We start from the raw sequence: 27,537 nt of genomic DNA on the forward strand, positions 1-27,537 counted from the left end.
CCCGGAATCACAGGGTGTTGAACCGAAGCCGAGACTTTGTGGGATAGTTTTGAGAAGTACCTCTCTACGCTCAGGGCACAATTGGCAGCCAACAGCCTTCCCTGATGCTTTTTAGGTCTCACCTGAGTCAGCGCGCATGCGCTGCCCTGCGAGTCTTTTTGTAAGGGGGCTTCAAAATCTGACCACACGCTTGTGTGTGTGGTTTGTTTTTAGTCAGAGGCTATTGACCTTTGCATGCGTCTTTCTAAGAAAGACAGCGCACAATTGGGCAAAGGCGGGTGCATGTCCCGCCTCTGCTCCACCTGCGGCCTATTGCTTACGGTTATCCGCACAGGCACCATCTGTTTTGAATTATCGTGCATCTCAGCTCATCCCCTGTCTGTCTGTCCGGGTCCCTCTCTCTTCAGTATGTCTTCTCCCTTTATATCAGTGTGCCCTTCTCTCTCCTCCTGCCTGCTCGTTCCTCGACCCTCTCTCTTTATCTGCCTCCCAGTCCTGACTCTCTCAAACCTCTCCTCGATGTCACAGCCTGTCTTCTGCACTCCTTTTTCAGGGCCGGTCCGTTTTCCTATTCTCTGTAACTTTCCTTTTTCCGTCTGTGCGCCGACCCCTGGCCCCGACTCTCTCTTGCCAACCCGTGTACTCTGGGTCTCCTCTCCCCCTCAGGGAGTGCTCGATGCGTGGCTTCTGCTGCACACACACTCTGCCTTGTCTTACCTTTCAATCCCCGTCCCAACAACAGCTATTATTGTCCCACTCTCCCCGGTGTCTTCTGCCTGCTTCCCATCACACACATTCTCTCTCTTTCTCTCCAAACTCCTGTCTCCCCTCATTTCCCCCACCCGTCCCCATCCCCCCGGCTGCGTGTGCAGCTCACCTATCTCAGCAGCTCGCGCTCTGCTCCGCATGCAAGGCTCTGGCTATTGGCTCCCTCCCCGCCTGGCCCATGCCACCCGCAGGATGCCGGGCGTTGGCGGGGTCCGCTTCTGATGGCCTGTGCGGGCAGGTGCCTCGCCCCCGTGGCCCGAGGCTGGTGGGTTCTGAAGTGGCAGCACGCGCACCGAGGTGGTATATCCTGGAGACAGGCGCCCTGAGCAGGTTTCGTGGGTGAATACTGGTGGGTACTGAAGGTCGATGCCCTAATAGAGGTGGGCTGTTGATGGTAGTTGGGTCCTCAAAAAGGTGACCTGCCCTTGTCTTGAAGGCAGGTGTCCTGTGCCGGCCCGTCCTTGATCTTGGTGCTCTGGGCTGGTGGGTCCTGGATGCTGGTGCCCTAAGCTGCGAGGTACTGGAGGAGGGAGATCTGGTTGGTGCAGAAGGCGGGTTCCTTCCTATGCGTGAGCGCTGCAGCAAAATTACTTGCACCGGTCCTGTCCTTCTACTGCACAGACTCCCTTTCTCTGTTCCAGCACTGGCGGGCTGCTCCCGTCCTGCCTGAGCTCCACGGGCTGCTCTCCTCTGCCTCTGCCCGGTGCAGCCCCTTCCCCCCGGCCGGTACTGGCAAGCTGCTCCCATCCCCCCAGAGCCTGTCTGCGTATCTGTACATATATGGGATTACCATAAATGTGTGCGCACGCATGTCATTACATAACTAATTTTATCTAAATCAATCTGTGTGTATGAATGTATAGGCACATATGAATGATGTATATTTTATATATGAAGGATAAGCCTGTGTATGTTTGCCATTGCATAATTGATGTAATCTATTTCAACCAGTGTACGTGCACATATATAGATGTATACACACAAGCTGTACTTTCAGTAAGCGAGAGTTCAGACTGCAGACTCACAGATCGGAGCCGAGTGCACTCATCTCGAGGGACAGGATTCAGGCGCAGAGCAGGCCACATTCATCCTAGAGGGGAGGCCACGTCAGAACAGACTAACGCTTTAGTACTGTGGGCAGGCGGCGCCACTAGCAAATTATGGGAAAAAGTGATGGGTGAAATGCCTGAGTTAATCTCAGCGTGGTTCTCCTTCAGGTGCATTCAAGTCCATCTTTTGTGTTTTGCCCACCATGTCACTGTAGTCTCTTTTGTGCTACATAGCTAAACACGTATAAGGTCCCAAAGGCGATACCTATTGGCTATGCCAATGCTTGTTCTAATTCCGAATGATAAAAAGATTTAGAGACTTGTTTGCTCGAGTTTCTGTCGTGAGGCATTTGTTACCGCCCTGAAATTTACCTTTAGTGTTAAAAGCCCGTCAAAGTCATCCCGTCGCACCACTTTCATCTGCTGATCTTTTAAATTCCTAACTATGAAGGTATTTTCTTCTGGCGGGAATTACTTCAGCATGAAGGATGAGCGGGATTAGTCCTTTGCAGTGGGAGCTCTGTGTTTGTTTACTGAGTAAGAAGGAGTGATTTAAAGGCCTCCTCTGTCTTTTGCTGGTAGATTGCTTCTGCGGAGCAGAGTGATAAGCCTTTTCCAAGGATTTAAAGCGCCCAGACATGACTGACGTCACATTTCGAAATACAGGGACGTGTGGAATGCGGTGGAAAAAAAGCACAACACGTTGCACAAATTACGGAGGTGCAACTCGGGTACTACATAGGCTCTCACCTGAACTGTACTGAGGTCTGTGTGTGGAAATAAGGAGGGTATTAACTAGAAAATAAACCCTTCTATCCTCAAGCCATACGATTTCCTGGTGGCATGCAGCAGCCCGAACTGTTTTGCTGCTGAGAAACGGGGCCTACGGCTACTGCGCAGCCCTCTCAAGTGTCTTAGGCCCATACGTAAGTAGCTCATCCAATCCAGGTTTCAGCTTTGCATTCTGGGACGCGAAGTCCTGAATATACAAAGTGCTGAACATAAGAGCTGCACACCTGAATTCCTGCCACCTCCTGCTCCGGCTAGAGTGTCAGCTGCCCCCTGAGATGACGACAGCGCCCCCGGAGACACAGGTGGTGACGGTGAGGGAGCGCAGGCGACGCCTCCTTATAAACAGGTGCTAATTACAGAAGCCAGCGCATGGAAAGCTGGGCCCGAGCCCAGATGGAAAATCAGACTATTATTGTCCGTCCGAAAACATGAGAGACCTCGGGTGCACATCTGTAGAGACAACGCACTGTCACTGTGACCTGTGGTGACTCCAAGGCCGCAGCCTAAACACGCTCTGCCGCTGACGACACGTGTGACATGCCGCGGTTGAAGTGCATACAAATGGGGAAACTGTGTTAGGAGAGTGTAGAGATGTGCTTAAAAAGAAATACATATTCTGTAAAAAAAAAATGGGGCCATTAATCTACAGGTGACTGCATACAAAATATAATGCAATTAAAAAATAAATGCAAGTTAAACAAACGTATTGTTCTGGTAAGAAAGCTCAGTTGGTTAACGCATTCATTTCCGATGTGTGTGTAAGTGTAACCCAGAGGGTCACAGGTTTGAATCCTGGTGGATAGGGGATAGTGAAATGTTTATAGTGCTATGATCCAGATTGTGACAAAAGGCACTGCAAATACGAAAGAGATGTGTTTAAAACATGTATAACCAAGCATTGGCATAGCCAATAGGTCTCGCCTTTGGGACCTTATAAGTGTTTAGCCATGCAACAGTTGCATAACTAAATACTTATAAGGTCCCAAAAGCGAGACCTATTGGCTATGCCAAGCGGCCGTGCGGTTTCGAAAGTGATCGCGATCAAACATCAAAGCGGCCGCGAAAGTGAAAGTAATCGCGGTAAACCGCGGCGCGTGCGCCCGCGCACATGCACTATGCCAAGCGCGACCCTGGGGGAGCGCGCTCTTAGGGCCTGGCCCCCCCCGCCCCAGGACACTCCACCTGAGTGCAGCCAGCAGCCTAATAGGTTGCTGGCCGGCAGCATTACTTCCGGGGCACCACGACGTGGGCCCAACGTGGACTTCCGGTGGGGGGAGAGTGGAGGTGGGGCCAAGGAGCTATTTAGGCCCTGCGCTCACCTGCACTCTTCCTCTGTTGCTGCTTTTATTGACCTGCCCGGACGCTGAGGATTACTTCGAACTCGCTGAGGATTACTTCGATCTTCGGCTGGATATCTCTCCGCGGTCGTCGAGGTCATCGTATCGTGGTCGGGATGCTTGTCGTCGGGCGCGTGCGGTGGTGATCTAGCAGCAGCGGTGATCTCTGGGGGTTGTGGCGTAGCAGAGTCTCAGGTAAGGTGTTGGGGGCGGTGGGGGTGGGGGTGTGTGCGCGGCTCCCGGTGTGCAGTGGGCGGCCAGCGGTGTAATTTGTAGTATCGTGGTCCCCGCTGGGCTCCGGGTGCGGCGCGGTGCCCTTTCTGTTCCCGCATCGTGGGAACTAGTAGCAGGCATAGTATCGTGGTCCCCGCTGGGCTCCGGGTGCGGTGCGGTGCTCTTTCTGTTCCCGCATTGTGGGAAGTAGTAGGAGGCGCGGAGGGTTGTAGGTCATTTCCCGGAGTTTAGATCGGCCATTTTGGGGGAGGCGAGCGCTACTTAGGCGAGGCCCGCATTGGCGAGGTACTGAGGCGGGAGCTGGGAGACTCGTGCGCGCAGGTTTGCTGAGGTGTCCAGCAGTGTCGTTTGCGGAAGTGAATCGTTGAGAGTTTGGCCGGGGGAAGTGCTGTACTGAGGGCGGGCCGAAGCGTTAAGGGATTCCCGTAAGCACAGACAAGCGTTCAAGCGGGCAGTGGGCGTGTCGTCAGCGGTCTAACAGCAGTGAGGTGTGGCGTCTTGGGCCCGGTTAATTGTGGTAAAGAGACACCTGGGTAACGCGGGCGCGTTGAAGAAAGACTGATCGCGGGGGAGCGTGAGAGGAGAAGAATCGGATTAAGCACAAATAGGCAGCGGCGAGCGGGGGGGGGGAGAGCGCGGCGCTGTACAGTGAACAGGGTGATCAGAAGCGCGGAGCAGCGAGCGCTCCACTGCGCAAGTGCTTGGTTGCTAGGGGGGAACTGGCGAAGGGGAGCATAATTGAAGGCAGTTAATGTGGCTGATGACTAAGATCTGAGACTTTTACTCCCAAGGTTACAGGTTCAATGCCAGTTGATTGTGCGCATATAGATTTCTTTGTTATTTCTTTCTCTACGGCTCATAACCACGGAGTCACTCTGTTGTACAAAAGGAATTTACCGGGAGTTGTGGGGAATTAAAATTGTATTCTAGCAGGGCGGTCACGAAGACTCAAGTGCATAGGTTCAATTTCCATTGATTCCGGTCAGGTAGAATTTGTTGCAGAAAGCAGGGATAGGCCAGACAAAGTTTCGGTCTACGTATAGCAAGAGGTTAGGAGCGAAAATAAGGGGCGTAGATTGGTGACTGTCGTGGGGGAAGACACACAAGGTCAGCAGGTCAAAACAGAGGGATTGGACAAACGCCCGGCTGATCACACAGGGCTTGCTATGCCCCCCAAGAGGAATCCCAAGAGGAAGGAGGGAGAGTCAGAGATTGCGCAGTTATTGAAGCTGGTGCTGGCAAAGCTGAGCATGGATGAGGATAGTGAGGGCGAGCTGCCTGAGAATGCTGGGGGGGAGGCCCCCGAGTCGGACAGCGAGGAAGTTCCAGAGCCAGTAGCGCCAGAGCGCCCGCGTAGGGCTATTGTTCCGCCCAAGGCAGCCTTCCCTCCCCTAGTGAAGGAAGCAAAGGGAAGCAAGAAAAGGAGGGTGGTGAGGGAAAGTGAAGTGCCAGTACCAGTTACGGCCGGGCCACAACCAGTGGTACCACAACCACCATCAGGTCCTGCACCGGCAATACCTCCTGCACAGGTGGCCCCCATACCTACATCAACTCATGTGCCCTAGCCCATCATGGCTCCTGCAGTCCCACAAGAAGCGCCCATACCCCCAGTGGGTGGAGGGCCGGGAGAAGGGCGGGACGATGAGAGCATTATTTTGGCCAAAATCAGAGGGGCCATTAGGGCCTTGACGCCGGCCCCAACTACCCCAATATCCACAGTCCCAGAGAACCCAGTCACCACAGCAATACCAAGGGTGACGCCAGTACCGCCTAATTATTCCCACACCTTGGAGTAGTGAATGGTTTGTGGGTACTCAATGGGTGGAACGGGGTTGCTCTGGGGGGCGGTCCAGGTTCTATGCCAAGCGCGACTCTGGGGGAGCGCGCTCTTAGGGCCCAGTCCCCCCCTGCCCCGGGACACACCCCCTGAGTGCGGCCAGCAGCCTAATAGGTTGCTGGCCGGCAGCATTACTTCCAGGGCACCACGACGTGGGCCCAACGTGGACTTCCGGTGGGGGGGGGAGTGGATGTGGGGCCAAGGGGCTATTTAGGCCCTGCGCTCACCTGCACTCTTCCTCTGTTGCCGCTTTTATTGACCTGCCCGGACGCTGAGGATTACTTCGATCTCCCACCCACCTGTCCCTTGATTTAAAGCTATAAGTTAGGATAGGAGAGAAGGGAGTTGCGGAAAAGGGGTCACAGAGCTGTCAATTTTAGGGTAATGGGAGGCCCGCTGGCATACTACCGAGGCCAGCACTGAGGGGAGAGACGGTAAGCTCTCCGCAGGGAGAATGGGGACACCGGCTGCTGGAGAGGCAAGGGCGACAGGTCACACGAGCCTCCTTTGGTAGCCTGGTGGCGAGGGGTGGGCCCCCCGGATGTAGACGGACAAGGACCAAGGGCTGGGGGGGCTCACCACTCAAGGGCGCAGGTGGGTTGCACCTTGCGTGGTTCTCAATCGTGGGGATGCGAGCCAGGAGGCCCCTTAGTGCTGGAGGGTATTAGGGACAAGAAGATTGGGTTATGAATTCAGAACGCTTATAAACATTAAATGTGGTTAAAAATGAATTTGTAACTTGAAAAGTTATCAATGTTATTGATTGTCATGTTTATGAATATCTTGTTGTATTAAACATGGCCTAATTTTTTCCACACCTTGGAGTAGTGAATGGTTTGTGGGTACTCAATGGGTGGAACGGGGTTGCTCTGGGGGTGGGTCCGGGTTCTATAGCTCTAGGCTGGCCTGGTAGCACTTTTTGGAGCCCTCTCAATAAGTCTCGCCAGACCAGTGCATGCGCTGGGTCAGGCGAGACCTAAACACAGTTTAAGACTGCACAGGTTAAAAAGTGTATTGCACATAGTGTAAGACAGGCTGCACACACCATAAGGCTGCCACGACGTGCAAAAAGATTCAGTATTTAAGCGCTTACCGTGCTTTGAAAAGTTATATTTGTAGTTAATGCGCAGTCAGACGGTACCTAGTAGAAACCTTTCTTTATCGTATAGGTTTCCATTATAAGGCGCTTCCAGAACTGGTGACACTCTTCCAGCTCATCTGAAAAAGCAGCTTTTCTTTCACCATGAAGGTTCAGATGATTCTATCGATTAAAACATTAAAACCTGTCCTGGCTCCCAGGCAGCCTTTAGATTTGCTGATTATCCAATGGTGCACATTTACATTTCTCTTCAGTGGAGGCATCCTGGAACCAAGGCTTGTTTCTTTAGCTGGCTGCCCCTTCTCTCACTTTACAGTACAGGAGACCCCCCCCTTCTCTTACAATCTGAGGCACCCCAAATTCAGCATTAATCATGCTGGAACAATTGTGTGTTTGTGTGTCTTTTATTAAGTGTGGGATTGTTTTGGTAGAAGTGAACATGCTTTGAGCGTGGTTCGCAGGAGATCCTGCCCACTGTGATGTCTGGTGACGTGGGTTTCACTAGATCGAGTTATGCGAGAAGGGTATACCGTTCCTCTAGGTGTGCAGTAGTGTGAAGAGTACACTAGTCCCTGGGATTGAGACAAAGTGGGGAATAATGTCTAGTTAGCCTGGGAGCTAATAGCATATGATGGATGGGGGAACCCACATTGGTGGAACTAAAACCCTCACACACCCAGCAAGCTAGGTGTCATGCTTCATCATCTGGGTTTTGCTCCTCGTCGGGTCGGCGCTGCAATTGCCGACGGGCACCCAAAGATGGGGCTCTTTAGCGGAGATCTTTTGTTCCTTGCCGAAGGTGAGTGCAAGTGAGGGCCAGGTAGGTGTAGACGTTGGTGAGTGTATTTTAAAACAGGGTTGGTTAGTCTGAATAATAAATTTTATTCGGTCAGTAAACCACCCTATTAAAAACGAAACGAGAGGCGGTGGTCTGGACACAATGGGTCAAGGACTACTCTGCTCTACTCAGATGGTCAACATGTTTCTTGCCTCAAGGTCAGGGGGATCCAGCGGCAATTCATCAGGACCGGTGAAAGGTGAACTATCTACAAATTGTGAGGGTGTGTAAAAAGATATTAAGTGTTGTGGTAGTGTCTGGATAAAACTACCCTAGGGAAGTGTCAGGAAAACTAAACACTTCCGTATTGGAATGGCCTAACGTTATAGAAAGTGCCGCTCCAGTCGGTACATGGCGAGCCTCTTGGGATGGCGTGTTAGCCTAAGTTCTGTCGCCCAAGGGTGGTCTGCAAACCTACCCCGCTCCGCCGAAACCGGGAATTGCAGCGCCGACCCGACGAGGAGCAAAACCCAGATGATGAAGCATGACACCTAGCTTGCTGGGTGTGTGAGGGTTTTAGTTCCACCAATGTGGGTTCCCCCATCCATCATATGCTATTAGGAACGGTATACCCTTCTCGCATAACTACTTTAGGGCCTGTATACTGGACCTCGTTAAATATAGCCCACCTGGTTTTATTTTCCTTCGCTTGATTGTGATTTCACTAGATCGAGTCATTGGTGGTAACTCAATGATGAAGGTGTGTATCTGTCCCTGTCTCTCTGTGGCGCCTCGGTCCAACGTTCAATCTGCCAGGCTCACCGTGTGTGATGTAGGCATTTACTGGACCTCAGTCTTACCCCTTCTCTGCTATGGACGCACTTTGTGATCTTTGTCAAACACAAGCACTACCCCTGACCCTTTGCATCGTGCTCGGAGATTCCTAAAGACCCAGCTGTAACCTCAGCACCGAGCCTTTGAACTCAAGAGGCTGCAGCAGAAGGCCTGAAGCCCCCCTGGCCAAAGGGTGCATACGAGGGTCTCGTCTCGCAGTTTCTTTTGACGGCTCCCTTCATCAAGAGATGAAGGGACTCCTCAGATCAAGGGCCACGGTTGAGTATATGATGTCCATTGACACTGCTTGCTCTTCTGCAACTCCTGGGTGGACTCCTTGATCATGCATAGTCTAGAGCCGGGTGTGTAGTGGCCATTTTACTCCTTCACAGATCATGAGTAGACACCCAGTACGTATACTGTGGCTGATCATAAAATACGGATTAGCATGTGTTGCTGATCTGCCGCTCATGGGTACGCCCCCGTGCCTATATTGTGACTGGGTATATAATACGAGTTCACATCCCCGCCCCGTGCATATACTGTGGCTGGTTGTATAATACACATTCACACAAGTTGCTGCTCTGCCGCTCATGGGTAGACTCCCCGTGCGCCTCCGCTACCTCTTGCGGAGGTAGCGGAGGCGTTTGGGGCCCGGGTCATCTCATATGCTGATGACACCCAGCTCTTGTTCACTTGCAGGAAGGGAGAGGCCTTTAACGGCGGCAGAATTAAGGACTGCCTGAGTGCAGTCTTTGCGTGGTTCCAGCGGCACAGCCTGAAATGCAACTCAGACAAATCTGAGCTGCTCTTTTTCGGCTGTGCCCCTGATCCGGGCTGGAAGTCATGGTGGCCCCAGGACATGTCCCCCCCAGAGAAGCCATCTTCCCAGGTAAAAAATCTCGGAGTGGTGTTTGACGATGTTCTATCTTTTCGTCCACACATCCTGGGATTAGCAGGGAAATGTTTCAGCATCCTTAAGATGCTTAAGAAATTTCTTCCCCTACTTTCACTGCAGTATCGTAGGAAGGTTGTCCAGGCGCTTGTGGGCTCCCGCCTGGATTATGCAAATGCTCTTTTTGCAGGCCTACCTAAGTATTTGTTATCCAAACTGCAGATTGTCCAGAACTCGGCGGCCAGAGTTATTTATGGGTTGCCTAGGAGAGCTAGTGCCTCTGCGCTTTTGGCTAGGCTGCACTGGCTCCCAATTTTGGGGAGAATCAGATTCAAGCTCCTCTCTCTGGCATTCAAGGCCCTTCATGCGATTGGCCCTCACTACCTGAGGAAGCGTATCGTCTTCTATGTGCCGCGGAGGCTGCTGAGGTCAGCGGACCTGGCTAAAACGGAGGTGCCGGTGGTTAAACGCGTCCGGATGGGAGGCCGCTCCTTCCAGTATGTGACAGCCTGCCTGTGGAACGAGCTCCCACTTTCCCTTCGGAAAGCGAATAATCTTCTGGCTTTCAGGAAGGAGTTGAAAACTCTGCTTTTTACTAAGTAACCTAGTGTGACGGTAGTAGGTCTTTCCCTATGGTTTTCGTGTTTCTCTGGGTCACTTTGCCAAAGCGCCGGGACACCCTTTTGGGGTAGCCGTGCGCTCAAAAAGTGCGGAGTAACATAACATAACATAACATATACTGTGGCTGGAAGTATAATACATATTCACACGGGTTGCTGCTCTGCAGCTCATGGGTAGACTCCCCCGTGCATATACTGTGGCTGGTTGTATAATACACATTCACATGGGTTGCTGCTCTGCCGCTCATGGGTAGGCCTACATGCATAAACTGTGGGTGGTTGTATAATACACATTCACATGGGTTGCTGCTCTGTCGCTCATGGGTAGACTTCCCCGTGCATATACTGTGGATGGTTGTATAATACACATTCACATGGGTTGCTGCTCTGTCGCTCATGGGTAGACTTCCCCGTGCATATACTGTGGCTGGTTGCATAATACACATTCACACGGATTGCTGCTCTGCCGCTCATGGGTAGGCCCTGTGCAAATACTGTGGATGGTTGTAAAGTACCCATTCACACAGGCTGCCGCTCTGCCACTGATGGGTAGACTCCCCCGTGCATATACTGTTGCTGGTTGTATAATACATATTCACACGGGTTGATGCTATGCCGCTCATGGGTAGACTCCCCTGTGCATATATTGTGGATGCTTGTATAATACACATTCACACGGGTTGCTGCTCTGCGGCTCATTGGTAGGCTCTCCCTTGCACATGCTGTGGCTGGTTGTATAATACGCATTCACACGGGTTGCTGCTCTGCCACTCATGTGTAGGCCCGTGCATATACTGTGGCTGGTTGTATAATACGCATTCACACTTGTTGCTGTTCTGCCGCTCATGGGTAGACTCCCCGTGCACATACCGTGGCTGGTTGTATAATACATATTCACACAGGTTTCTGCTATGACTCTAATGGGTAGACTCCCCCGTGCATATACTGTGGATGGTTGTATAATACACATTCACATGGGTTGCTGCTCTGCGGATCATGGGTAGGCCCCCGTGCCTATATTGTGACTGGGTATATAATACGTGTTCACATCCCCGCTGAGTGCATATACTGTAGCTGGTTGTATAATACGCATTCACACGGGTTGCTGCTCTGCCGCTCATGGCCACACCTCCGTGCATATACTGTTGGTGGTTGTATAATACACATTCACACAGGTTGCTGCTCTGTCGCTCATGGGTATATTTTCCCGTACATATACTGTGGCTGGTTGTATAATACGCATTCACACAGGTTGCTGCTCTGTCGCTCATTGGTAGACTTCCCCGTGCATATACTGTGGATGGTTGTATAATACACATTCACATGGGTTGCTGCTCTGTCGCTCATGGGTAGACTTCCCTGTGCATATACTGTGGCTGTTTGTATAATACACATTCACACGGATTGCTGCTCTGCCGCTCATGGGTAGGCCCTGTACAAATACTGTGGATGGTTGTAAAGTACCCCTTCACACAAGTTGCCGCTCTGCCACTCATGGGTAGACTCCCCCGTGCATATACTGTGGCTGTTTGTATAATACATATTCACACGGGCTGATGCTATGCCGCTCATGGGTAGACTCCCCTGTGCATATACTGTGGCTGTTTGTATAATACACATTCACATGGGTTGCTGCTCTGCCGCTCATGTGTAGGCCCGTGCATATACTGTGGCTGGTTGTATAATACGCATTCACACTTGTTGCTGTTCTGCCGCTCATGGGTAGACTCCCCGTGCACATACCGTGGCTGGTTGTATAATACATATTCACACGGGATGCTGCTATGACTCTCATGGGAAGCCTCCCCCGTGCATATACTGTGGATGGTTGTATAATACACATTCACATGGGTTGCTGCTCTGCCGATCATGGGTAGGCCCCGTGCCTATATTGTGACTGGGTATATAATACGTGTTCACATCCCCGCTCCGTGCATATACTGTGGCTGGCTGTATAATACGCATTCACACAGGTTGCTGCTCTGCTGCTCATGAGTATGCCTTAGTGCATACACTGTGGCTCGTTGTATAATACACATTCACACAGATTGCTGCTCTGCTGCTCATGGGTAGGCCCTGTGCAAATACTGTGGATGGTTGTATAGTACCCATTCACACAGGTTGCCGCTCTGCCACTCATGGATAGACTCCCCCGTGCATATACTGTGGCTGGTTGTATAATACATATTCACACAGGTTGCTGCTATGACGCTCATGGGTACACTCCCCCGTGCATATACTGTGGCTGGCTGTATAATACGCATTCACACGGGTTGCTGCTCTGCCGCTCATGTGTAGGCCCGTGCATATACTGTGGCTGGTTGTATAATACGCATTCACACTTGTTGCTGTTCTGCCACTCATGGGTAGACTCCCCGTGCACATACCATGGCTGGATGTATAATACATATTCACACGGGTTGCTGCTATGACTCTCATGGGTAGACTCCCCCGTGCATATACTGTGGATGGTTGTATAATACACATTCACATGGGTTGCTGCTCTGCCGCTCATGGGTAGGCCCCCGTGCCTATATTGTGACTGGGTATATAATACGTGTTCACATCCCCGCTCCGTGCATATACTGTGGCTGGTTGAATACTACGCATTCACACAGGTTGCTGCTGTGCCGCTCTTGGGTAGGCCTCCGTGCATATACTGTGGCTGGTTGTATAATACGCATTCACAGAGGTTGCTGCTCTTTCGCTCATGGGTAGACTTCCCCGTACATATACTGTGGCTGGTTGTATAATACCCATTCACACAGGTTACTGCTCTGTCGCTCATGGGTAGACTTCCCTGTGCATATACTGTGGATGGTTTTTTACACATTCACATGGGTTGCTGCTCTGTCGCTCATGGGTAGACTTCCCCGTGCATATACTGTGGGTGGTTGTATAATACACATTCACATGGGTTGCTGCTCTGCCGCTCATGGGTAGGCCTCCGTGCATACACTGTGGCTGGTTGTATAATACACATTCACACGGATTGCTGCTCTGCCGCTCATGGGTAGGCCCTGTGCAAATACTGTGGATGGTTGTATAGTACCCATTCACACATGTTGCCGCTCTGCCACTCATAGGTAGACTCCCCCGTGCATATACTGTGGCTGGTTGTATAATACATATTCACACGGGTTGATGCTATGCCGCTCATGGGTAGACTCCCCTGTACATATACTATGGATGGTTGTATAATACACATTCACACGGGTTGCTGCTCTGCAGCTCATTGGTAGACTCTCCCTTGCATATACTGTGGCTGGTTATATAGTACACATTCACATGGGTTGCTGCTCTGCCTCTCATGGGTAGACTCCCCCCGTGCATATACTCTGGCTGGTTGTATAATACGCATTCAAATGGGTTGCTACTCTGCCGCTCATGTGTAGGCCCGTGCATATGCTGTGGCTGGTTGTATAATACACATTCACACGGGTTGCTGCTCTGCCGCTCTAGTGTAGGCCCGTGCATATACTGTGGCTGGTTGTATAATACGCATTCACACTTGTTGCTGTTCTGCCGCTCATGGGTAGACTCCCCGTGCATATACTGTGGCTGGTTGTATAATACACATTCACACAGGTTGATGCTCTGTCGCTCATGGGTAGGCCCTGTGCAAATACAGTGGATGGTTGTATAGTACCCATTCACACAGGTTGCCGCTCTGCCGCTCATGGGTAGACTCCCCCGTGCATATACTGTGGCTGATTGTATAATACATATTCCCACGGGTTGATGCTATGCCGCTCATGTGTAGGCCCGTGCATATGCTGTGGCTGGTTGTATAATACATATTCACACAGGTTGCTGCTATGACTCTCATGGGTAGACTCTCCCGTGCATATACTGTGGATGGTTGTATAATACACATTCACACGGGTTGCTGCTCTGCCGCTCATGGGTAGACTCCCCGTGCATATACTGTGGCTGGTTGTATCATACCCATTCACACAGATTGCTGCTCTGTAGCTCATGGGTAGGCCCTGTGCAAATACTGTGGATGGTTGTATAGTACCCATTCACACAGGTTGCCGCTCTGCCGCTCATGGGTAGACTCCCCCGTGCATATACTGTGGCTGATTGTATAATACATATTCCCACGGGTTGATGCTCTGCTGCTCATGGGTAGGCTCTCCCGTGCATATACAGTGGCTGGCTATATAATACACATTCACATGGGTTGCTGCTCTGCCGCTCATGGGCAGACTCCCCCAGTGCATATACTGTGTCTGGTTGTATAATACACATTCACATGGGTTGCTGCTGTGCCGCTCATGTGTAGGCCCGTGCATATACTGTGGCTGGTTGTATAATACGCATTCACATGGATTGCTGCTCTGCCGCTCATGTGTAGGCCCGTGCATATACTGTGGCGGGTTGTATAATACGCATTCACACTTGTTGCTGCTCTGCCGCTCATGGGTAGACTCCCGGTTCACATACCGTGGCTGGTTGTATAATACATATTCACACGGGTTGCTGCTATGACGCTCATGGGTAGACTCTTATACTGCATATACTGCATAGACTGCATATACTGTGGATGGTTGTATAATACACATTCACATGGGTTGCTGCTGTGCCGCTCATGGGTAGGCTCTGTGGCTGGTTGTATAATACACATTCACATGGGTTGCTGCTCTGCCGCTCATGGGCAGACTCCCCCGTGCATATACTGTGGCTGGTTGTATAATACACATTCACATGGGTTGCTGCTCTGCCGCTCACATGTAGGCCAGCGCATATACTGTGGCTGGTTTTGTAATACGCATTCACACGGGTTGATGCTCTGCCGCTCATGTGTAGGCCCGTGCATATACTGTGGCTGGTTGTGTAATACGCATTCACACTTGTTGCTGCTCTGCCGCTCACGGGTAGACTCCCCGTGCACATACCGTGGCTGGTTGTATAATACGCATTTACACGCGTTGCTGCTCTGCCGCTCATAGGTAGACTCCCCGTGCACATACTGTGGCTGGTTGTATAATACGCATTCTCATGGGTTGCTGCTCTACCGCTCATGGGTAGTCATCCGTGCATATACTGTGGATGTTTGTACAATACACATTCACACGGGTTGCTGTTCTGCCGCTCATGGTAAGACTCCCCCATGCATTTCCTGTGGCTGCTTGCATTAATACACATTCACAGGGGTTGCTGCTCTGCCGCTCAAGTGTGGGCCCCCATGCATATACTGTGGTTGTTTGTACAATTCACATTCACACGGGTTGCTTCTCTGCCGCTCATGTTTAGACTCCCCCGTGCATATACTGTGGCTGCTTGCATTAATACGCATTCACACGGGTTGCTGCTCTGCCGCTCAAATGTGGGTCCCCTGTGCATATACTGTGGAGGGTTGTATAATACACATTCACGTGGGTTGCTGCTCTGCCGCTCATGGGTAGACTTCCCTTTGCATATACTGTGGATGGTTGTATAAAACACATTCAAATGGGTTGCTGCTCTGCCGCTCTTGGGTAGGCCTCCGTGCATATACTGTGGGTGGTTGTATAATACACATTCACATGGGTTGCTGCTCTGCCGCTCATGGGTAGACTCCCCCCGTGCATATACTCTGGCTGGTTGTATAATACGCATTCACACGGGTTTCTGCTCTGCCGCTCATGGGTAGGCCCCCATGCCTATATTGTGACTGGGTATATAATACGTGTTCACATCCCCGCTCCGTGCATATACTGTGGCTGGTTGAATAATACGCATTCACCCAGGTTGCTGCTGTGCCGCTCTTGGGTAGGCCTCCGTGCATATAGTGTGGCTGGTTGTATAATAAGCATTCACACAGGTTGCTGCTCTGTCGCTCATGGGTAGACTTCCCTGTGCATATACTGTGGCTGGTTGTATAATACACATTCACACAGGTTGATGCTCTGTCGCTCATGGGTAGACTCCCCCGGGCATATACTGTGGCTTGTTGTATAATACACATTCACATGGGTTGCTGCTCTGCCGCTCATGGGTAGACTCCCCCCGTGCATATACTCTGGCTGGTTGTATAATACGCATTCACACGGGTTTCTGCTCTGCCGCTCATGGGTAGGCCCCCATGCCTATATTGTGACTGGGTATATAATACGTGTTCACATCCCCGCTCCGTGCATATACTGTGGCTGGTTGAATAATACGCATTCACACAGGTTGCTGCTGTGCCGCTCTTGGGTAGGCCTCCGTGCATATACTGTGGCTGGTTGTATAATAAGCATTCACACAGGTTGCTGCTCTGTCGCTCATGGGTAGACTTCCCCGTACATATACTGTGGCTGGTTGTATAATACCCATTCACACAGGTTACTGCTCTGTCGCTCATGGGTAGACTTCCCTGTGCATATACTGTGGCTGGTTGTATAATACACATTCACACAGGTTGATGCTCTGTCGCTCATGGGTAGACTCCCCCGGGCATATACTGTGGCTTGTTGTATAATACACATTTACACGGATTGCTGCTCTGTAGCTCATGGGTAGGCCCTGTGCAAATACTGTGGATGGTTGTATAGTACCCATTCACACAGGTTGCCGCTCTGCCGCTCATGGGTAGACTCCCCCGTGCATATACTGTGGCTGATTGTATAATACATATTCCCACGGGTTGATGCTATGCCGCTCATGGGTAGACTCCCCCGTGCATATACTGTGGATGGTTGTATAATATACATTCACACGGGTTGCTGCTCTGCTGCTCATGGGTAGGCTCTCCCGTGCATATACAGTGGCTGGCTATATAATACACATTCACATGGGTTGCTGCTCTGCCGCTCATGGGCAGACTCCCCCAGTGCATATACTGTGGCTGGTTGTATAATACACATTCACATGGGTTGCTGCTGTGCCGCTCATGTGTAGGCCCGTGCATATACTGTGGCTGGTTGTATAATACGCATTCACATGGATTGCTGCTCTGCCGCTCATGTGTAGGCCCGTGCATATACTGTGGCCGGTTGTATAATACGCATTCACACTTGTTGCTGCTCTGCCGCTCATGGGTAGACTCCCGGTTCACATACCGTGGCTGGTTGTATAATACATATTCACACGGGTTGCTGCTATGACGCTCATGGGTAGACTCTCCGTGCATATACTGTGGATGGTTGTATAATACACATTCACATGGGTTGCTGCTGTGCCGCTCATGGGTAGGCTCTGTGGCTGGTTGTATAATACACATTCACATGGGTTGCTGCTCTGCCGCTCATGGGCAGACTCCCCCGTGCATATACTGTGGCTGGTTGTATAATACACATTCACATGGGTTGCTGCTCTGCCGCTCACATGTAGGCCAGCGCATATACTGTGGCTGGTTTTGTAATACGCATTCACACGGGTTGATGCTCTGCCGCTCATGTGTAGGCCCGTGCATATACTGTGGCTGGTTGTGTAATACGCATTCACACTTGTTGCTGCTCTGCCGCTCACGGGTAGACTCCCCGTGCACATACCGTGGCTGGTTGTATAATATGCATTTACACGCGTTGCTGCTCTGCCGCTCATAGGTAGACTCCCCGTGCACATACTGTGGCTGGTTGTATAATACGCATTCTCATGGGTTGCTGCTCTACCGCTCATGGGTAGTCATCCGTGCATATACTGTGGATGTTTGTACAATACACATTCACACGGGTTGCTGCTCTGCCGCTCATGGTAAGACTCCCCCATGCATTTCCTGTGGCTGCTTGCATTAATACACATTCACAGGGGTTACTGCTCTGCCGCTCAAGTGTGGGCCCCCATGCATATACTGTGGTTGTTTGTACAATTCACATTCACACGGGTTGCTTCTCTGCCGCTCATGGTTAGACTCCCCCGTGCATATACTGTGGCTGCTTGCATTAATACGCATTCACACGGGTTGCTGCTCTGCCGCTCAAATGTGGGCCCCCTGTGCATATACTGTGGAGGGTTGTATAATACACATTCACATGGGTTGCTGCTCTGCCGCTCATGGGTAGACTTCCCTTTACATATACTGTGGATGGTTGTATAAAACACATTCAAATGGGTTGCTGCTCTGCCGCTCTTGGGTAGGCCTCCGTGCATATACTGTGGGTGGTTGTATAATACACATTCACATGGGTTGCTGCTCTGCCGCTCATGGGTAGACTCCCCCCGTGCATATACTCTAGCTGGTTGTATAATACGCATTCACACGGGTTTCTGCTCTGCCGCTCATGGGTAGGCCCCCATGCCTATATTGTGACTGGGTATATAATACGTGTTCACATCCCCGCTCCGTGCATATACTGTGGCTGGTTGAATAATACGCATTCACACAGGTTGCTGCTGTGCCGCTCTTGGGTAGGCCTCCGTGCATATACTGTGGCTGGTTGTATAATAAGCATTCACACAGGTTGCGGCTCTGTCGCTCATGGGTAGACTTCCCCGTACATATACTGTGGCTGGTTGTATAATACCCATTCACACAGGTTACTGCTCTGTCGCTCATGGGTAGACTTCCCTGTGCATATACTGTGGATGGTTTTTTACACATTCACATGGGTTGCTGCTCTGCCGCTCATGGGTAGACTTCCCCGTGCATACACTGTGGCTGGTTGTATAATACACATTCACACGGATTGCTGCTCTGCCGCTCATGGGTAGGCCCTGTGCAAATACTGTGGATGTATGTATAGTACCCATTCACACAGGTTGCCGCTCTGCCACTCATGGGTAGACTCCCCCGTGCATATACTGTGGCTGGTTGTATAATACATATTCACACGGGTTGATGCTATGCCGCTCATGGGTAGACTCCCCTGTACATATACTATGGATGGTTGTATAATACACTTTCACACGGGTTTCTGCTCTGCAGCTCATTGGTAGACTCTCCCTTGCATATACTGTGGCTGGTTATATAATACACATTCACATGGGTTGCTGCTCTGCCGCTCATGGGTAGACTCCCCCCGTGCATATTCTCTGGCTGGTTGTATAATACGCATTCACACGGGTTGCTGCTCTGCCGCTCATGTGTAGGCCCGTGCATATGCTGTGGCTGGTTGTATAATACGCATTCACATGGGTTGCTGCTCTGCCGCTCTAGTGTAGGGCTGTGCATATACTGTGGCTGGTTGTATAATACGCATTCACACTTGTTGCTGTTCTGCCGCTCATGGATAGACTCCCCGTGCACATACCATGGCTGGTTGTATAATACATATTCACACAGGTTGCTGCTATGACTCTCATGGGTAGACTCCCCCGTGCATATACTGTGGATGGTTGTATAATACGCATTCACACAGGTTGCTGTTGTGCCGCTCATGGGTAGGCCTCCGTGCATATACTGTGGCTGGTTGTATAATACGCATTCACACGGGTTGCTGCTCTGCCGCTCATGGGTAGACTCCCCCGTGCATATACTGTGGCTGGTTGTATAATACACATTCACACAGGTTGATGCTCTGTCGCTCATGGGTAGACTCCCCCTGGCATATACTGTGGCTGGTTGTATAATACATATTTCCACGGGTTGATGCTATGCCGCTCATGGGTAGACTCCCCCGTGCATATACTGTGGATGGTTGTATAATACACATTCACACGGATTGCTGCTCTGCAGCTCATGGGTAGGCCCTGTGCAAATACTGTGGATGGTTGTATAGTACCCATTCACTCAGGTTGCCGCTCTGCCGCTCATGGGTAGACTCCCCCGTGCATATACTGTGGCTGATTGTATAATACATATTTCCACGGGTTGATGCTATGCCGCTCATGGGTAGACTCCCCCGTGCATATACTGTGGATGGTTGTATAATATACATTCACACGGGTTGCTGCTCTGCTGCTCATGGGTAGGCTCTCCCGTGCATATACAGTGGCTGGCTATATAATACACATTCACATGGGTTGCTGCTCTGCCGCTCATGGGCAGACTCCCCCAGTGCATATACTGTGGCTGGTTGTATAATACACATTCACATGGGTTGCTGCTGTGCCGCTCATGTGTAGGCGCGTGCATATACTGTGGCTGGTTGTATAATACGCATTCACACGGGTTGCTGCTCTGCCGCTCATATGTAGGCCCGTGCATATACTGTGGCTGGTTGTATAATACGCATTCACATGGATTGCTGCTCTGCCGCTCATGTGTAGGCCCGTGCATATACTGTGGCCGGTTGTATAATACGCATTCACACTTGTTGCTGCTCTGCCGCTCATGGGTAGACTCCCGGTTCACATACCGTGGCTGGTTGTATAATACATATTCACACGGGTTGCTCCTATGATGCTCATGGGTAGACTCTCCGTGCATATACTGTGGATGGTTGTATAATACACATTCACATGGGTTGCTGCTGTGCCGCTCATGGGTAGGCTCTGTGGCTGGTTGTATAATACACATTCACATGGGTTGCTGCTCTGCCGCTCATGGGCAGACTCCCCCCGTGCATATACTGTGGCTGGTTGTATAATACACATTCACATGGGTTGCTGCTCTGCCGCTCACATGTAGGCCAGCGCATATACTGTGGCTGGTTGTGTAATACGCATTCACACGGGTTGATGCTCTGCTGCTCATGTGTAGGCCCGTGCATATACTGTGGCTGGTTGTGTAATATGCATTCACACTTGTTGCTGCTCTGCCGCTCATGGGTAGACTCCCCGTGCACATACCGTGGCTGGTTGTATAATACGCATTTACACGCGTTGCTGCTCTGCCGCTCATAGGTAGACTCCCCGTGCACATACTGTGGCTGGTTGTATATAACGCATTCTCATGGGTTGCCGCTCTACCGCTCATGGGTAGTCATCCGTGCATATACTGTGGATGTTTGTACAATACACATTCACACAGGTTGCTGCTCTGCCGCTCATGGTAAGACTCCCCCATGCATTTCCTGTGGCTGCTTGCATTAATACACATTCACAGGGGTTGCTGCTCTGCCGCTCAAGTGTGGGCCCCCATGCATATACTGTGGATGGTTGTGTAAAACACATTCAAATGGGTTGCTGCTCTGCCGCTCATGGGTAGACTTCCCCGTGCATATACTGTGGATGGATGTAGGAAACGCATTCACAAGGGTTGCTTCTCTGCTGCTCATGGGTACGCCTCCGTGCATATACTGTGGTTGTTTGTACAATTCACATTCACACGGGTTGCTTCACTGCCGCTCATGGTTAGACTCCCCCGTGCATATACTGTGGCTGCTTGCATTAATACGCATTCACACGGGTTGCTGCTCTGCCGCTCAAATGTGGGCCCCCTGTGCATATACTGTGGAGAGTTGTATAATACACATTCACATGGGTTGCTGCTCTGCCGCTCATGGGTAGACTTCCCTTTGCATATACTGTGGATGGTTGTATAAAACACATTCAAATGGGTTGCTGTTCTGCCGCTCTTGGGTAGGCCTCCGTGCATATACTGTGGGTGGTTGTATAATACACATTCACATGGGTTGCTGCTCTGCCGCTCATGGGTAGACTTCCCCGTGCATATACTGTGGATGGTTGTATAATACACATTCACAGGAGTTGCTGCTCTGCCGCTCATGGGTAGACCGCCGTGCATATACTGTGGGTCGTTGTATAATACAGATTCACATGGGTTGCTGCTCTGCCACTCATGTGTAGACTTCCCCGTGCATATACTGTGGATGGTTGTATAATACACATTCACATGGGTTGCTGCTCTGCCGCTCATGGGTAGGCCTCTGTGCATATACTGTGGATGGTTGTACAATACACATGACATGGGTTGTTGCTCTGCCGCTCATGGTTAGACTTCCCCGTGCATATACTGTGGCTGCTTGCATTAATACGCATTCACACGGGTTGCTGCTCTGCCGCTCAAGTGTGGGCCCCCCGTGGATATACTGTGAATGGTTGTATAATACACATTCACTTGGGTTGCTGGTCTACCGCTCATGGTTAGGCCTCCGTGCATATACTGTGGATGGTTGTACATTACACATTCACAAGGGTTGCTGCTCTGCCACTCATGGGTAGGCCTCCGTGCATAGACTGTGGATGGTTGTACAAAACACATTCACACAAGTTGCTGCTCTGCCGCTCATGGGTAGACTTCCCCGTGCATATACTGTGGATGGTTGTATAATACACATTCACATGGGTTGCTGCTCTGCCGCTCATGGGTAGGCCTCCATGCATATAATGTGGGTGGTTGTATAATACGCACTCACATGGGTTGCTGGTCTGCCGCTCATGGGTGGGCCTCCGTGCATATACTGTAGATGGATGTACAATACGCAATCACATGGGTTGCTGGTCTGCCGCTTATGGGTAGGCCTCCGTGCATATACTGTAGATGGTTGTACAACACGCATTCACATGGGTTGCTGCTCTGCCGCTCATGGGTAGGCCTCCATGCATATACTGTGGGTGGATACTGTGGGTGGTTGTATAATACGCACTCACATGGGTTGCTGCTCTAACGCTCATGGGTAGACTTCCCTGTGCATATACTGTGGATGGTTGTATAATTCACATTCACATGGGTTGCTGCTCTGCCGCTCATGGGTAGACATCCCCGTTCATATACTGTGGATGGAGGTATAATACACATTCACATGGGTTGCTGCTCTGCAGCTCATGGGTAGGCCTCTGTGTATATACTGTGGGTGGTTGTATAATACACATCCACATGGGTTGCTGCTCTGCCGCTCATGGGTAGACTTCCCCGTGCATATACTGTGGATGGTTGTATAATACGCATTCACGTGGGTTGCTTCTCAGCCGCTCATGAGTAGACTTCCCCGTGCATATACTGTGGGTGGTTGTATAATACACATTCACATGGGTTGCTGCTCTGCTGCTCATGGTTAGATTCCCCCGTGCATATACTGTGGCTGCTTGCATTGATACGCATTCACACGGGTTGCTGCTCTGCCGCTCAAGTGTGGGCCCCCCGTGCATATACTGTGGATGGTTGTATAATACATATTCACATGGGTTGCTGCTCTGCCGCTCATGGGTAGACTTCCTTGTGCATATACAGTGGATTGGTGTATAATACGCATTCACATGGGTTGCTGCTCTGCTGCTCCTGGGTAGGCCTCCGTGTATATACTGTGGGTGGGTGTATAATACACATTCACATGGGCTGCTGCTCTGCCGCTCATGGGTAGACTTCCCCATGCATTTACCGTGGATGGTTGTATAATACGCATTCACATGGGTTGGTGCTCTGCCGCTCATGGGTAGGCCTCCTTGCTTATACTGTAAGTGGTTGTTTAATACACATTCACATGGGTTGCTGCTTTGCCGTTCATGGGTAGCCATCCCTGTGCATATACTGTGGATTGTTGTATAATACACATTCACATGGGTTGCTGCTCTGTCGCTCATGGGTAGACTTCCCCGTGCATATACTGTGGATGGTTGTATCATACAAATTCAAATGGGTTGCTGCTCTGCTGCTCATGGGTAGGCCTCCGTGCATATACTGTGGAAGGTTGTATAATACACATTCACATGGGTTGCTGCTCTGCTGCTCATGGTTAGACTCCCCCGTGCATATACGGGGGAGAGGAGTTGGACTGACGGTTAGGGCGCTCGACATCGGACCTGGGGGAACTGGGTTCAAGTCTCGGTAACGACGCTAAACATCCTGTGATTCTGGGCAAATCCCTCCCGTGCCTAACAAAAAAAACAAAAGAAATAAGAATGTGTGTTCTCATGTAACGTAACTGGTGCCATGTAAAGCGCTCTGATACCTGGTTGGATTCGGGTCAATTTTGCGCTATATAAAACTCTACCAAAAAATATATATTTATACTGTGGCTGGTTGCATTAATACGCATTCACACGGGTTGCTGCTCTGCTGCTCAAGTGTGGGCCCCTGTGCATATACTGTGGATGGTTGTATAATACACATTCACATGGGTTGCTGCTCTGCCGCTCATGGGTAGACTCCCCCCGTGCATATACTCTGGCTGGTTGTATAATACGCATTCACACGGGTTGCTGCTCTGCCGCTCATGTGTACGCCCGTGCATATACTGTGGCTGGTTGTATAATACGCATTCACACGGGTTGCTGCTCTGCCGCTCATGTGTAGGCCCGTGCATCTACTGTGGCTGGTTGTATAATACGCATTCACACTTGTTGCTGTTCTGCCGCTCATGGGTAGACTCCCCGTGCACATACCGTGGCTGGTTGTATAATACATATTCACACGGGTTGCTGCTATGACTCTCATAGGTAGACTCCCCCGTGCATACACTGTGGATGGTTGTATAATACACATTCACACAGGTTGCTGCTGTGCCGCTCATGGGTAGGCCTCCGTGCATATACTGTGGCTGGTTGTATAATACGCATTCACACGGGTTGCTGCTCTGCCGCTCATGGGTAGACTCCCCTGTGCATATACTGTGGCTAGTTGTATAATACACATTCACACAGGTTGATGCTCTGTCGCTCATGGGTAGACTCCCCCGGGCATATACTGTGGATGTTTGTATAATACACATTCACATGGATTGCTGCTCTGCCGCTCATGGGTAGGCCCTGTGCAAATACTGTGGATGGTTGTATAGTACCCATTCACTCAGGTTGCCGCTCTGCCGCTCATGGGTAGACTCCCCCGTGCGTATACTGTGGCTGGTTGTATAATACATATTCCCACGGGTTGATGCTATGCCGCTCATGGGTAGACTCTCCCGTGCATATACTGTGGATGGTTGTCTAATATACATTCACACTGGTAGCTGCTCTGCTGCTCATGGGTAGGCTCTCCCGTGCATATACAGTGGCTAGCTATATAATACACATTCACATGGGTTGCTGCTCTGCCGCTCATGTGTAGGCACGTGCATATACTGTGGCTAGTTGTATAATACGCATTCACACGGGTTGCTGCTCTGCCGCTCATGTGTAGGCCCGTGTATATACTGTGGCTGGTTGTATAATACCCATTCACACTTGTTGCTGCTGTGCCGCTCATGGGTAGACTCCAGGTTCACATACCGTGGCTGGTTGTATAATACATATTCACATGGGTTGCTGCTATGACGCTCATGGGTAGACTCTCCGTGCATATACTGTGGATGGTTGTATAATACACATTCACATGGGTTGCTGCTGTGCCGCTCATGGGTAGGCTCTGTGGCTGGTTGTATAATACACATTCACATGGGTTGCTGCTCTGCCGCTCATGGGCAGACTCCCCCCGTGCATATACTGTGGCTGGTTGTATAATACACATTCACACGGGTTGCTGCTCTGCCGCTCATGTGTAGGCCAGCGCATATCCTGTGGCTGGTTGTGTAATACACATTCACACGGGTTGATGCTCTGTCGCTCATGTGTAGGGCCGTGCATATACTGTGGCTGGTTGTGTAATATGCATTCACACTTGTTGCTGCTGTGCCGCTCATGGGTAGGCCTCCGTGCATATACTGTGGCTGGTTGTATAATACACATTCACACGGGTTGCTGCTCTGCCGCTCATGGGTAGACTCCCCCGTGCATATACTGTGGCTGGTTGTATAATACACATTCACACAGGTTGATGCTCTGTCGCTCATGGGTAGACTCCCCTGGGCATATACTGTGGCTGGTTGTATAATACATATTCACACGGATTGCTGCTCTACCGCTCATGGGTAGGCCCTGTGCAAATACTGTGGATGGTTGTATAGTACCCATTCACACAGGTTGCCGCTCTGCCGCTCATGGGTAGACTTCCCCGTGCATATACTGTGGCTGGTTGTATAATACATATTCCCACGGGTTGATGCTATGCCGCTCATGGGTAGACTTCCCCGTGCATATACTGTGGATGGTTGTATAATATACATTCACACGGGTTGCTGCTCTGCTGCTCATGGGTAGGCTCTCCCGTGCATATACAGTGGCTGGCTATATAATACACATTCACATGGGTTGCTGCTCTGCCCCTCATGGGCAGACTCCCCCCGTGCATATACTGTGGCTGGCTGTATAATACACATTCACATGGGTTGCTGCTCTGCCGCTCATGGGTAGGGCTCCGTGCATATACTGTTGGTTGTTGTATAATACACATTCACATGGGTTGCTGCTCTGCCGCTCATGGGTAGGCCCTGTGCATATACTGTGGGTGGTTGTATAATACACATTCACGCGGGTTGCTGCTCTGCCGCTCATGGGTGGGCACCGTGCATATACTGTGTGTGGTTGTATAATACACATTCACATGGGTTGCTGCTCTGCCGCTCATGGGTAGGCCTCCGTGCATATACTGTGGGTGGTTGTATAATACACATTCACATGGGTTGCTGCTCTGCCGCTCATGGGTAGACATCCCCGTGCATATTCTGTAGATGGTTGTATAATACATATTCACACGGGTACCGTTCTGCCAACCAGTAGATCCCAGTGCATATACTGTGGCTGGATGTGCAATATGCATTACCAGGTGCAACATATACTACCCAATTATGAATTTTGGTGAGTAATATGCAGATTTTGGTGCTTACTGCACCAAAATTCTCATGTTCAGGTACATTACGGGCATTTTTCATCATCCGGAAGGTCTGACCTGAGGGTATTTATAATTACAATATGTGCGGTTCGTAGGAGTTACTGCACATACTTGCTGAGAAGTGCTCTCCCAGTGAAAGCACTAAAGCAGTACTGGTACCATCCCTCCCACATTAAAGAAGTGCAGGTACTGAGTACCTGATAGTACCTGCCCATTTAAAGCACTGGTGCTTCCATGCGCAGGACACACTGAGGACCATCCCTGACAGTGCCTGTAAAAGCTAGAGGTGGGCGAGCAAACATATTAGCAGGGGGAGCCGAGCCAGAGTGGAGCCAGGGGTCTGGCTTGGTTCTATATGCCCGTGCACGAGCCGAGCCAGAGCTGAGCCAGGGGTCTGGCTTGGTTCTATATGCCTGTGCACGAAACGAGCCAGAGCTGAGTCAGGTGCCTGGCTTGGCTCTAAATGCCCGTGCACGAGCCGAGCCAGAGCGGAGCCAGGGGTCTGGCTTGGCTCTAAATGCCCGTGCACGAGCCGATCCTTGAGAATATTCTACATGTAATTCAAGCAAATATATAGAAGGTACAGATATGATATGGTCTCTTCAATTTTTTTTTCAAATAGCGTATTTCTTTAAAAAACGTGGAAGCGTTACACTTTAGGCCATCAGATGACATCACTGCATTGAGATTCATTTAAGGTAAACACATTGATGCCTTCTCTCCCCATGACGACAATGACACCAGTGAACCAAGTGGCAGGTCATTTCAGTTGTTCTTTGTATCCTATATATATATATATATATATATATATATAACCTAGCTTCTTCTTATGTATGTAGTG

Source organism: Triturus cristatus, chromosome 7, assembly GCF_964204655.1.
Source record: "Triturus cristatus chromosome 7, aTriCri1.1, whole genome shotgun sequence".
In the NCBI taxonomy this organism is placed as follows: Eukaryota; Metazoa; Chordata; class Amphibia; order Caudata; family Salamandridae; genus Triturus; species Triturus cristatus.